This window comes from Melozone crissalis, unplaced genomic scaffold (assembly GCF_028551555.1).
Source record: "Melozone crissalis strain CALT ecotype California unplaced genomic scaffold, PUWL_Pcris_2 ptg000046l_1, whole genome shotgun sequence".
NCBI classification, from domain to species: Eukaryota; Metazoa; Chordata; class Aves; order Passeriformes; family Passerellidae; genus Melozone; species Melozone crissalis.
The window spans coordinates 13,094,855-13,107,560 of NW_026535824.1; the positions used below are offsets into that span (position 1 = coordinate 13,094,855).

The following is a 12,706-nucleotide window of genomic DNA, read 5'->3' on the forward strand; positions in this document are numbered from 1 at the left end:
TTCAGTGCAGCTGATTAAAACACAGCCCTGGCGTTAAAGGATGTGATTAAAAGGCAGTGTCAGGGCTGAGGCCTGGCAGAAGAGCTCAGCAGGCAGGGTTAAATCCACAGCTTCTTCTGCGGTTGGACACCCCAGGGCCTGGAAAAGATCTCCAAGTATCAGCTGAGCCAGCTCAGCTTTTAGGTCTGGAGTGCCATCTTGTGATGGCAGTGGGGAAGTGGAAATGGCCCCTCTGTGGAGGCAGAGGAGATGATGGAATTACAGAATGGGTTGGGTCAGAAGAGACCATAAAAATAATTTTATTCCTCCCCCTGCCATGGCAGGGACACCTCCCACTGTCCCATGCTGCTCCCAGCCCCAATGTCCAGCCTGGCCATGGGCACTGCCAGGGATGCAGGGGCAGCCCCAGCTGCTCTGGGCACCCTGCCAGGGCCTGCCCACCCTCACAGGGAACAATATCCCATCCATCCCTGCCCTCTGGCAGTGGGAGCCATTCCCTGTGTCCTGTCCCTCCATCCCTTGTCCCCAGTCCCTCCCCAGCTCTCCTGGAGCCCCTTTAGGCCCTGGAAGGGGCTCTGAACTCTCCCTGGAGCCTTCTTTTGTCCAGGTGAGCAACCCCAGCTCTCCCAGCCTGGCTCCATGGCAGAGGGGCTCCAATCCTGGGAGCATCTCCATGGCCTCTCTGGACTTGCTCCAACAGCTCCATGTCCTTCTGATGCTGGAGCAGCTCTGCAAGGGTATCTCACAAGGGCAGAATAGAGGGGGACCATCCCCCCCTCACCTGCTGCCCACTCCTCTGTGGGTGCAGCCCAGCACAGGGGAGTTTCTGGGCTGCCACTGTTGGCTCATGTCCAGCTTTTCATCCATTATATCCTCCAAGCCCTTCTTTGCTGGTCAATGAGCTCTTCTCCCAGTCTGTGCTCATGTGTGGGGTATCCCTGACCTGGGTGCAGCACCTCAAAGAGGAAAAGGCACCATCGAGGCCATGGCTGCCCTGCCTTCTGCTGTGTGGGAGCCAAGCAAGGCTGGTGTCACTCACAGGGCAGTGCAAGCACCAACACCCATGAGGTGTCATCATCACAGGCCCCAGCCATGACAGACACCAGGGGGATAAAAGTTCTTCTCACCAAAGCCTGAACGTGCTTGGCTGTGGGGCTGGAGGTGACCACCATGGTAAATGATGATGTACATCCACAGATCTTTTCTTCCATAGGTTTACTGAATTTTCTCCCTCTTCCCACGGTACTACTCTGTCTTTTTCTCCAGTGACTGACAGTGTGGCCAAATGGTGTTGAGCCAAAATCTGATTGGTACAGAAGGATCACAGTACCAGCCCTGCAGTGCCAGAGCTGAGCAGTGACGGGGGGCAGGCAGTGAGCCCTGGGCACAGGTGTGTTCAGGGCTGAGGTGACAGTAAAGGATCTCTCTTGCTGCCACAGGAGCTGCAGACATCAGCTACATGGGGGATGTCCCACCCCAGGCTTGGAGCACACGTCTTTTGAAGCACTACAGCTCCATGCCAGTGCAGATCTCTTGAGTGGATGCACTGTGCCAGCAGACAGTGCTCATGTCCTGGTTTAACCCATCCTGCTAATTTATGGGAGCAAAATCAATCAGATGTGATTCCTCCTTTATGCTGCAACTGAACATTCACTCGACAGAGGTTACCCAGGCTTCTGGAGCCAGTTGAGTTGCTTTGAACACAAGCTGCAGGGCTGTGCTGGGATGCAGAGAGCTCAGGGGAGGCTGTGTCTAGACTAGAGGAACTCTCCAGGAGGCTTGCTGGGCTTTTGTTTTGTAGTAACTCATATCTCTAATCTGGCTTGGAACAAAGCATCTCAGTCCTTTCAGGCCTTGCCACGACACTTGCAGGGGAAAAGGAGTCTCTGTTTAGTGGTCAGCAAGCCAAGATGAACAACAGGGACTGGCTGCAGCTATTGCAGAGAGCACATTCCTGTGACAGAAAAGGGCTTCACCCCCATGGCAGAGCTGCTCTGCTGTGTTTCATCTGGTTTGATGCTTTTCACCCAAAGTTCACAAATGATGTGCAGGCCTTTGTTTGAGCCCCCCTCCAAGGCCAGCAAGCAGAGAAAAAGCTGTGCACACAGAGGGAATCTGTACTGGGAAGTGAGAGACTGGTCCTGGCACTGAGAGTTTCTGAGTTCTGGTATTTGGCATTCAGGAAGCTTTTGAAGTATCTCCCCAATCCTGCTGAAAATGTCTTATTAAAGAGACAAAGCATATTAATTTGGGCCCCATGCTGGGCTAATGAATTAAACAGTTCTAAACTGAAGCTGTGGCTTAGGGTCTTGGCAGAGTCATCATCCATGCCTGTGTGGGCACGTGCCCTTGGCCATGGGCAGCGAGACCCCCAGGAACAAGAGCATGAAGTGTTCTGTGTCTGCTCTTACCTGTCTCTCCCCCAGACAGGTTTTGCTGTGCTGCACTGGGCATAGCTGGGAAACCTGTTCCTCACCAGGTTCATCAGTGACAGGGGAAGCACCGAGCTCCTTCTGCTCAGCACCAGTCTCTGTCCCTGCACACAGCAGTGTCCTGGGCACAACGAGCCCAGAGCTTCCCAGGACAAGGCAGGATTAGGCTGAGCTGGAGAGGAGCACCCCACATCCAGGAAGAATAGCTGCTTGCTTGGGCTGAAAATAGACCATGAAACATTTGAAGAAGACAGAGCTGGAGTGGATGATTGCCTGAGGCAAGGCGCAGCTCCAGCTGAGTTCACTGCTGAGCTCTGAGAGCATAAGCACATGAGGAGCATGGGGGAGGGATGCCAGGCTTTCTGGAAAGGCCTTCAAGTGTCGCAATGGAGCACAAAGCCCAGAGAAAAACTTCCTTTGAATGGATCCCCAGCGAGGGAGTTACTGTTACACTGCTGTGCCCAGACATGGATACACAGAGCACTGGGCTGATGTTACAGCATCCAGTGGAGGTCAGGGAAGGTGTGGAATTGTGCTTCTCCCAGCAAGGCACTTGGCAGCACCACAGCTTTTTCTCTGCTTATTTCAGGGCTGGATTTTTGTTGCTGGCAGCTGTTTCTGAGCTGACACTTCTACCTCCTGTGCCCGAAGTGGGACACATCAGGGGTAAGCAGAGGCAGCTCACCAGCCCTCTGCTTCCCATGAGCCGGTGCTTGAGTTCAGTTCTCCCAGCTCCACAGATCGTGTTCCTGCTCCGGCTCTGTCAGGGATGCTGGAAGTGTCCAAGGCCAGGTCGGACAGGGACTGGAGCAACCTGGGACAGTGGAAGGTGTACCTGCCCATGGCAGGGAGTGGGACGAGATGATCTCAAAGTCCCTCCCGGTGCCTGATTACCGAGGGTTTTTCCCCGCCCCGGGGGGAGCGGCCGAAGCGAGCAGTGTCTGTGGAATCACCTCGGCAGCGTGGCCAAGCCCTCTCCTTTTCTGCCCCCGCCGCCGTGTGGAGATGAAGCGGTTCTGGGGGACTGGGCTTCTTCAGCTCGCCGCCATGAGGGCCAGGAGCGGCTCTGGCGGGCCGAGCTCCCTCGCCATGAGGGGCCACCGCCGCCATGAGGTGAGGGGGGGGGAGGGTACAGGGCACGGGTGGCGGCGGCAGCGGGGCTGGAGACCGGGGCTCCGGGGCAGGAAAGCGCCACCTGAAATACTCACTGTCTCCTATTTAGCTGTTCGGCCGGGAGACTGGGGATGTTGCTCGGCTGTGCGGTTCAGCATTAATTCCTCAGCCTTTCGTTCGGTGTGCTGGCTTTTGTCCTCTGCCACAAGCCAGGCCGCTGCTGTTGAGCTTTGTGAATACAGATGGAACTAATGGCTTATTTGTGATGTTTCTGCTGTCCTCTCTTTAGGCCTTCAGCCGATGACCGATGGCGGTGACCCGCCCGAAGGGGCAGCTCTGAGGTGCCCCAGCCCCGTCGCGTGTGGAACCCCGAGCTGAGCTGTGCTGAGCTGTGCTGGGACAGCCGGGGAGGCACTCCGGGAGGGCACTGGAACCTGCGAGAGCAGATGTGAAGGGATAACCTGCCCGTGGGACACAGCAAGAGCTCTGGAGCCACATGGGTGAGGTGTGACCGTGAGCCAGCCTGGGAAAATGGGCAAAAATGTTTTGCTGTCTAAAAGGCCTCTGCTGGCTCCTGTGCTAGCCTCAGGTCCTCAGGGTGGAAATAACGTGGTTTATCCAGAAATAAGTTTAGCTTATCTATTCCTCTTGCTGGATGAAGCCTTGATGAGAGTAGGCATCATCAGAAAAGTGCCTCCACGTTTTTTCTGCCCTGTAAACCCCCCCAGTTTTGGGGTTTTTGTCTCCCAGCAGTAGTCAGCTGCCCGTGGCTGCTCAGTGCCTGTGCCAGTGTTATGCTGCTGGGAGAGAAAGGTGCTGCTGAGCTTTCCTGGCACCAGCGAGGCCGTCCTTGTGCTCAGTGGTGCCAGGTTTTGGCAGCACTCTGCATGCCTGAGAGTGGAGTAACTCCTGCCCGTGGAGACAGGTGACTAGACTGCATGTGTTCATGCAGCAACAGGCAGCTTTATTGAGATCTAACTTCCTTATATAGATAAGAAGGCCCATGAAGGTAATCCTCATTGGCTGAGCCAGTTACTACTCTGCTAACCAGCCAATAGCAGCCTGAGTCTCCAATGGCCTGGGTCTGCTCTTACTGGTTGAATTACATAAGCAAGGTAATTATATAATAAATCACTTATGAAGCTGGAATTATTTATACTGTATGGCCTACAGGCCAGATGTAGAGCATCACAGAGGAATAGCTCATAAATATGGAACTTGTGTGTGTCATAAAACCTCTATAGCTCATAAACATGGAACTTGTGTGTGTCATAAAACCTCTGTTCGCATGATGTTTGGGGCACTCGAATGGAGGAAGGATCCTCCAAGTGATCAGTGCTGCAATAAAAATGAATGCTTTTTGATACTCAAACTGTGTTAGAAAGTTTCTTTTTGGGTGATTTCAGTGTCAGTTCCACAAGGCCCTGTAGTTTCACAGTGGCCCCTTGGTTCTAAAGTGTCACGATGGCCTCAGTCCCACAAGGCCCCACAATGTCCAAAGAGTCCCCTTAATTCCATGGGGCCCTGAAGAGCTACAATGGCCCCTTGGCTCCATGAGGCCCTGCAGTGCCACCCTGGGGCAGGAGGCCAGGAGGAACTCATTTCCCACACGCTGCAGCTCCCTGGGCCAGCTGGCACCAACACCTTCTCCCAGGCCAGCACTGCCTGGCACAGCCAGGGCCGAGCCACACTGCAGCTCCCTGCAAACCACGGCAGGGGCTGCGAGGCCAAAACCCGAGTCACAGACAGTTTGTCACTCTTCCTGTCGGTGTCTGACCAAGAAATGTCCCATTGTGGGGTCCCCTTTCCTGCAGTCACTGCAGCACTGGGACCATCCCTGGAGCTCTGAGCGAGAGAAATGGCCAACGCTGCACCTCTGCACTGACTCAGGGATGGTGGGAAATGCTCTCTGGGGTGGCTGGAACCATGGAAAAAGGACAGTTGGGAGCACAGAGGGAAACCCAGCTGGGCTGCTGGACTGGGGCAAGACATCTCTGTCCGGAGGAGAAGCTGGCTGTGAAACTCCCTCCTGTGGATGCTCACGTGCCCAAGAGTTGGGCACTGAAGAGCATCACAACAACAGACAGGAGGATGGGGCGGCCAGGATTAAAGTGCTTCAGGGGGGTCTGGACTGGCCACACAAGGGTGAACCCTGGACACCATCTCCAGGTTATCCCTGACTGTGAAACATGGGCTGAGATCAATCAGGGCCAGGCCAGGCAAAGCCCCTGTGGTGTGGGGGGGCAATGGTGGGAATATAAATCTGGGGTGACACGTGGTCTTGGTAGTACGTGTAGTAAATTGGGAGCACCATTCCTAAACCACAACAGCCCTGTCAGAACCAGGCCTGTCCCTGCACTGCCCCTGCTCTGCTGCCCCACAGCTGCTGGATCAGGAAGGGCAGAGCCATGGGGGAGGAAAATGCACAAGGACTCCTCCTGGGAGCGACCTTCCATCCTGATACTCAGAAACCCCCATCCTCAGCTGGGAGGTCACCATCAGAGTCTCTGCCAATATCCCACTTTGTGAATCTTTCACACTGAGATTTTGGTCCTTCCTTTCAGTTTCTTTACTTTTGGGGCTTTTAATGATTCCTCCATAAACATGGCAATTCATGTCCCTAATATGGCAATTCTTTCCTTTTTATGAAAGTGTTGGGAATTAGGCCACATTAAAATGCTGGCAGGGTGTGCATAGGTATTTGCAGCCCTGTGGAGAAGCAGTTGGGATATAAGAACCAAAGAAATGTAAAATGGTTTGAGTTAGAAGAGACCGAAAAGAGTCTCTGGTAAAACTCCCGTTACCCAGGAACACCTTCACTCATTCAGGTTGTACAAAGCCCCCGACCTTAAACACATCCAGGGATGGAGTTTCAATTCTGAGGGCAGCCTATGCCAGTGTCCTGCCACCATCATCAAAAAATATTTCATCCTTACAGAAAATCTAAATCTGCTCTCCGTCACTTAAAAGATACAGTGTATTATTCTGTATTATATTCCCCAATACAATCTTGGGCAAAAATGTACTCAGCCATTCCTGGATTTAAATCACATCTCCAGGGCTGAGCACCTTTGAGAAGGCCCAGAGATCTCCCAGGATGGGATTTGGAGGCCCCAAGAACATGATCACTGTATGGGAACTGGAAGTCCTGGGTACAGTGGAGACTGAGGGCAGAACAAGAACAGCCTGTGAGGATGACAAAGGTGGATTCAAATATATTGGACCTCTTCTTCATAGTGGAAATGAACCTGAGATAGAAATAATGTCACCAAGTGCAGCTGTGAAGACCCAGAATGGAAAGGAGAGATTAATTTCCCTCCCAGGGCAGGGCTGTGGCACAACACATCTCCCAGAAGAAGTCTGGGTCAGCCCCAGGCTCTGTGTGGGCAGGCAGAGGCAGGCAGGAGGCAGAGCTGTCAGCAAAGGAAGCGCTCAGCCACATGGGGCAGCCAGGGGATACCGACAGCCTGCAGGGACAGAGGCGCAGGGCAGGGACACCGTAGCACAGCCTGGGCTGCACAGGGCACAGGGATGGGCAGCAGCTGCAAGACAGCCCTGCCAGAGCCAACTTGGGCAGCACTTTGGCCATGGCTGCTGGGCCTGGGCCTGAGGCCACGAGGGGACAAGTGACCCTTGCAGGGCTGGGGCCTCATTGCCTCCTTGTCTCTGCTCAGCAGCCTGTCAGGGGCCGCCCCATGCTCCTGCCCTTGGCATTGCACATCCCCACATGCCAGTGCCCATCCCGGGAAGAGCCCTGAGCAAGGAGGGAGGGACAGGATCTGCCTTGGCAGGGTCTGGGGCTCAGGCCTTGGACCTTTGCATTCCTCAAACACATCCAGGTGTGCTAAGCACCAGAGACACCTTAGCCTTGCTTGTCCCCAGCTGTCATCACTGCCTCCAGTGTTCTGCTCTAGTGGAACCTGGGCACACTTTTCTCAGTCATCGCCCTCAGTGGACCCATTAAAACTTCAAGTTCAGAGTTCCGATTTAATTTTGAGTTCTTGAGAAGTTTTTTGAAGACACTCTCAGGGACTGAGTCTCATGTAAACAACATCAAAGTCCTGTGAGAATCATTAAACTTTTCCTAGTCCAGTTATGGAGAAAGATTTCAAAGAACTTGTAAGAAATACACATTCCTATTTTAAATGAAGTATTTTATGTTATTTCTCTTTAGAGCAGATGTTGTTGCAAAATTCTGTGATTGATATTGACCCAGGGTTTCTCCTCTGCAGCTCTGGCCTGCTCACAGAAGCTGCACCTTGAGCTCTGACCCAGTGTGGACAACCTTGCTCCACATTGCCCAGCCCCATCCTGTCTGTCCTCACTCCCCTGGGACCTGCTGTGCTTGGAGAGCTGCCTGCACCCAGCCTAAGAGGGGTTTTCACTTTTGGGGATTTTTGCAGCAATCTCAAACTCCTGAGTTTCCCCAGTGCAGACACATTGCTCAGGTGTGTGCCAGCCCCAGGTGCCACCAAAGGCACTGCAGAGCTGCCCTGGGCCAGCTGTGAGGGTGGATCATCAGCCCAAGCTGCACTGGGCCCTTGCAAAGGGCTGTGGCCATGGGCACTGCACTGACCCCACTGCTGGGTTCGGCTGCCACGGCCACCGTGAGAAATGAAACTGTCCTTGGAAAGACTGGGGAGGACTGGGACATACTGGGGAACACTGGAAACGCTGTGGGAGACGCTAAAGAGCCCAGTTAGGGCTCCCTGACCTCCCCACAAGAGTTCCCGAACCGTTTACGTCCCCCCCCCGAGGATCTCAAGTCGCGGCTCGGACGCAAAAGTGTCCCCCAAGTGCCTTCTCGGACCCGTAAGCGCCGCGTTCGAACCACTTCCGGGACTACAGCTCCCATCATGCTCCACGTTGCACGTCCGGCTCTATCCCAGCCGGGACTTCATCTCCCGTCATGCCCCGCGCCCCACTGAGAGTAATTGCAACTGCGCCTAGAACTCCCGTGATGCTCCGCGGCCCTGGTTAAACCGTATGATACCCGCGCTTACAACTCCCATCACCCCCCGCGGCCCAGAGAGCCCCGTTTGAGCCCCCCAAGGGCCCGCCCGGACCCTTAAGGGCCCCAAATTCCCCTCCCTGATCTCCAAGGGCCCCCCTGGACCCCCAAGTGCTGTCGCTGGACCCCGAACTGTCCCTCAGAATCCCTGAGTGCCTCTCCAAGTGCCCACCTGGCTCCTCCAAGTGTCCTCCAGACCCTCAAGTTCTCTCTGAATTCCCTCCCCAGACTCAAAACTGCCCTAAACGTGCCTCAGAAATGTCTCCAGGGATCACAAAGTGCCACCACTTGGCCCTATCAGAGCAAAACATGATAAATATAATGCCAAAAAGACTACAAATATTACTAGTTACCATAAAGAGGAATAAATAAATAGGCAGTAGAGAATAATTGAATAACGAAGGGAATTGTTGTTTAGAACCAATGACCAATAATTATTTTGCCTGATAAAAATGTAACAATATTCAAAATATAAATATACAAATCAGGTAATAAAAATATTGAATAATACTATTATGAATTTGAATAGTATAATTATCATTCCATTAATTAATTAAATTTTTCTTTTAAGGATAAATGCCTACATTTTTTGGATGTTTTGGGATGTCAGTCCCAGGTGGGTGATGTCAGACATGGTGAGGCTGGGGGTGAGGAGCAGCTTGTCCAAACGGTCAGCCTGCAAGGGGCTCATTCTTCTCTGTGCCCAGACCTCCACAGGAGACATTCAGCATCAAGATCACCAGGCGAAAGCTTCTGTCACCTTTTCAATGAACTGAAAAATAAAAAAATGCACCCTTGATTAAAAAACAATCATGAGGTGCATTTTGGAATCTCCCTCCTGAGGAGAACTCCAAACTAACTCCAATCACTGCACAAGCCTTGAAAACCTGAAGACAATGGAAGGGAGACTGTTATGAACAAAAATTCAGTTGATTTTTTTCTGTGAGAAAAAAAGGGACCACTACTGCTGGGCTGCTGCCTGTGTTATAGTAATTACAAGTCGTTGTCGTTAATGGTTGTTTTTCTATTAGTAAAAGCCCTGGCTAGGGCGAGGTAATGGCCCTTCTCTGACACAGTGAAGGGTGAGAACCTTCCCGAACAGTGAGAAGACACCTGAGAAGGGGAGGGGGTTATGCAAAGTGACTCCAAGACCAGAATGCAGCATGGGTCCCCCGCTGCACTGAGAAGACCCCAAAAACAACGAGCCAAATAAGAGTTGAGAGACTAGAGTGATGTCTGGACGTGAGGAGCCGAGTGCTGGGCCTGCAGAGATGCGGAACATCTTCGGAGCCTCTCGCCCTGACCAAGGGAGTAGCCCCTGGAGATGAGGGCCTGCTAAGACAACCGGCAAAAGTAGAAACATCTGGCAGCAACACCACGCCCAAAAAGCTCCCATGAGGACTAGATTCCCCCAGTTCTGCCCCTTGCGGAAGGAGCTGCGCATATCCTCCTCCTCTGAGTCGCCTTGGGGGACGACGAGATGCTGCAGACCCGCCGAGCTACCCAATCCTGAGCTGATCACTTTTAATAAAGGCATTAAAAAGGAGAAGAAGTCTCCTGGCCCTGTTTTTTTCAGAGTCCAAGATCTCCTGAGGGTTTTCTGTATTTTAATCAGCCCCACAGGGGCTGGGTCCAGGAGCCTCAGGCATGCAGAGAAGGATGAAGAAGCTGCTGAAGGAGTCAGCAGCAAAACTCCAAGTCCCTTGGAGCAGCACTGGGCCCCAGTGAGGGCAGGGAGTGCCAAAGGCTGCCCAGGGCCTGGTGAGAGCAGATCCTTGAGGCCAGGATTGCAGGGAGCCCAAGGCTCTGAGCAGGGAACTGCAATGCTGAGCAAGGCCCGGGCTGGTTGGGGGAAGCAGAAAGGCCAAGCCCTGAGCCCAGCCTGGGCCAGCAGGGCCTGTCCCTTGCAGCTGCCTTGGGGCTGTTTGTGGGCCAGGGGGATGTGAGGGGCAGCAAGGACAAATGGCATCAACCTACACCCCCTGCAGCCTCCCCAGGGAGGCCGAGGGAGAAGCAAAGTGCAGCCCCTGCCAGGAAAGTTCCTCCTGTGGGGCCTCCAGAGGTGCTGCCCGAGCCCAGGGCACAAAGGCCTGGGTGCCTGTGGCCCTGCCAGCCCTGCCAGCCCTTGGCCATCTGTCCTGCAGGCTGTGCCCCCTGGGCGTGCTGCTCCGCTGCCCTGGCTGGCTGCACTTGCCCATCTCGCTGTGCCCCAGCATTTCTCACCCAGCGTTGCTGTGCCCTCCCTGGGCTCCCTGCACCCAGCGCTGCCGGCTCCTGGCACACAGAGCCCGGCCATGGCCCAGCCTCACGCTGCCACACCTCCAGCACCAACATTCTGCCCTGCGAGGGACTTTGCTTTCTCCTCAGATCCAGCCTGAACTCTCCAAGCTTCACTTTGGGGAGGTTTCCTGCAATTCCCACTGCCAAGGAAAGCTCTGTCTCCTGCTGGTCACAAACAGAGAAGGGCTGGTGGGAGATGTGGTGGTCAGAGGCTGTTTGGGGCACAATGACCATGAAATTATTGAGGTTTTATATATTCTGTGGAAGGAGGGGCATCATCAAATCTTCTGCATTGGATTTTTAAGAGCAGACTTCAGCCTATTCAGGATGCAGATTTGGAAAGTACTGAATCAGGTACTGATTTTTTAAAGGGAAACAGCCCTTAAAAACAAAGGATTCCAGGAAGGATGGACACCCTTCAAGATAGAAATTTCAAAGGAGCAGCAACAGCCTTTACCTCTGTGCCCAAAACTGAGTTAGCATGAGAAAGGACGGGCCTGGCTGGGCAGGGAGCAAATTACATTATATGAATTATATGATACAATCATCATGTAGCCAACACAGGACAGGCAGGAAACTCAGGAAATGTTTAAGAATATCACTAGGTCATTTAGAAAGAAAATTAGAGAGGCGAAAGATTAATTAGGACTTAATCAGGCCACTTCTTTGAAGGATAACAAAATATATCTTATAAATGCATTCATGGCAAAAGGGTTGAGGACAACCTCCATTTCTTATTGTGGGGGATATGGTTACCAAAGATGAGGAAAAGACTGAGGTACTTAACCTTTCTTTGCTTTCAAAAGTAAGACTAATTTAAAAAATAAGACAGTTTCCAACCAGAACAAGTGTTCTCCTGGCCTGGTAGATGGGGACAGAGAGAAGAACAGCCCTCCTGGAATCCAGGAGGAAGCAGCTGGGGACCTGCTGAGCCACTCAGATGCTCACAGGTGTCTCTGGGACCAGATGAGATCCTTCCCAGGGGGATGAGGGAGCTGGTGGATGAGCTCCCCAATCTGCTCTCCATCATTTACCATCAGTCCGGGCTCAGCAGGGAGGTCCCAGAGGACTGGAGGTGCCAATGTGAGCCCATCCCCAAGAAGGGCTGGAAGGAGGAGCTGGGGAACTCCAGGCCTGTCAGCCTGACCTGGGTGCCCGGCAAGGTGTTGGAACAGATTACCTTGAGTGCCATCCCAGGGCACCCACAGGATGGCCGAGGCATCAGAGCAAGCCAGCGTGGATTTCAATGTCTGCATTGATGATCTGCATGAGGGGACTGAGTCCAGCATCAGCAAATTTGCAGATGACACCAAGGTGGGTGTGGGTGTGGATCTGCTGCAGGGTAGGAGGGCTCTGCACAGGGACCCGGACAGGCTGGATCCAGGGCCCAAATCCAACAAGGTGAGGTTGAACAAGTCCAAGTGCTGGGTCCTGCATGTTGGACACAACAACCCCTGCAGCTCTATAGGCTGGGGACAGAGTGGCTGCACAGCAGCCAGGCACAAAGGGACCTGCAGGGACTGATGGACAGCAGGCTGGACATGAGGCAGCAGTGTGCCCAGGTGGGCAAGAAGGCCAATGGCTCGTGGCCTGGCTCAGGAATGGTGTGGCCAGCAGGAGCAGGGCAGGGATTCTTCCCCTGTGCTCAGCACTGCTTGGGCAGCACCTCGAGTGCTGTTTGCAGTTCTGGTGCCCCCAATTTAGGAAGGACATGGAGGGGCTGGAGTGTGTCCAGAGAAGGGCAACAAGGCTGGGGAGGGGTCTGGAGCACAAGTGCTGTGAGGAGTGGCTGAGGGAGCTGAGGTTGTTTACCCTGGAGGAGAGGAGGCTCAGGGGAGACAAGGTGGTGTCAGGGCACAGGGTGGACTTG

At 53.5% G+C, this 12,706-nt stretch overlaps 1 non-coding gene across 1 annotated transcript; it reads left to right on the forward strand.

Moving 5' to 3' along the window:
• The first annotated feature begins 4,290 nt into the window (after positions 1–4,290).
• LOC128943555 (small nucleolar RNA SNORA74) lies at positions 4,291–4,494 on the forward strand. Its single transcript, XR_008483731.1, has one exon. It is a non-coding gene; the product is annotated as a small nucleolar RNA SNORA74 (small nucleolar RNA).
• The last annotated feature ends 8,212 nt before the right edge of the window (positions 4,495–12,706 follow it).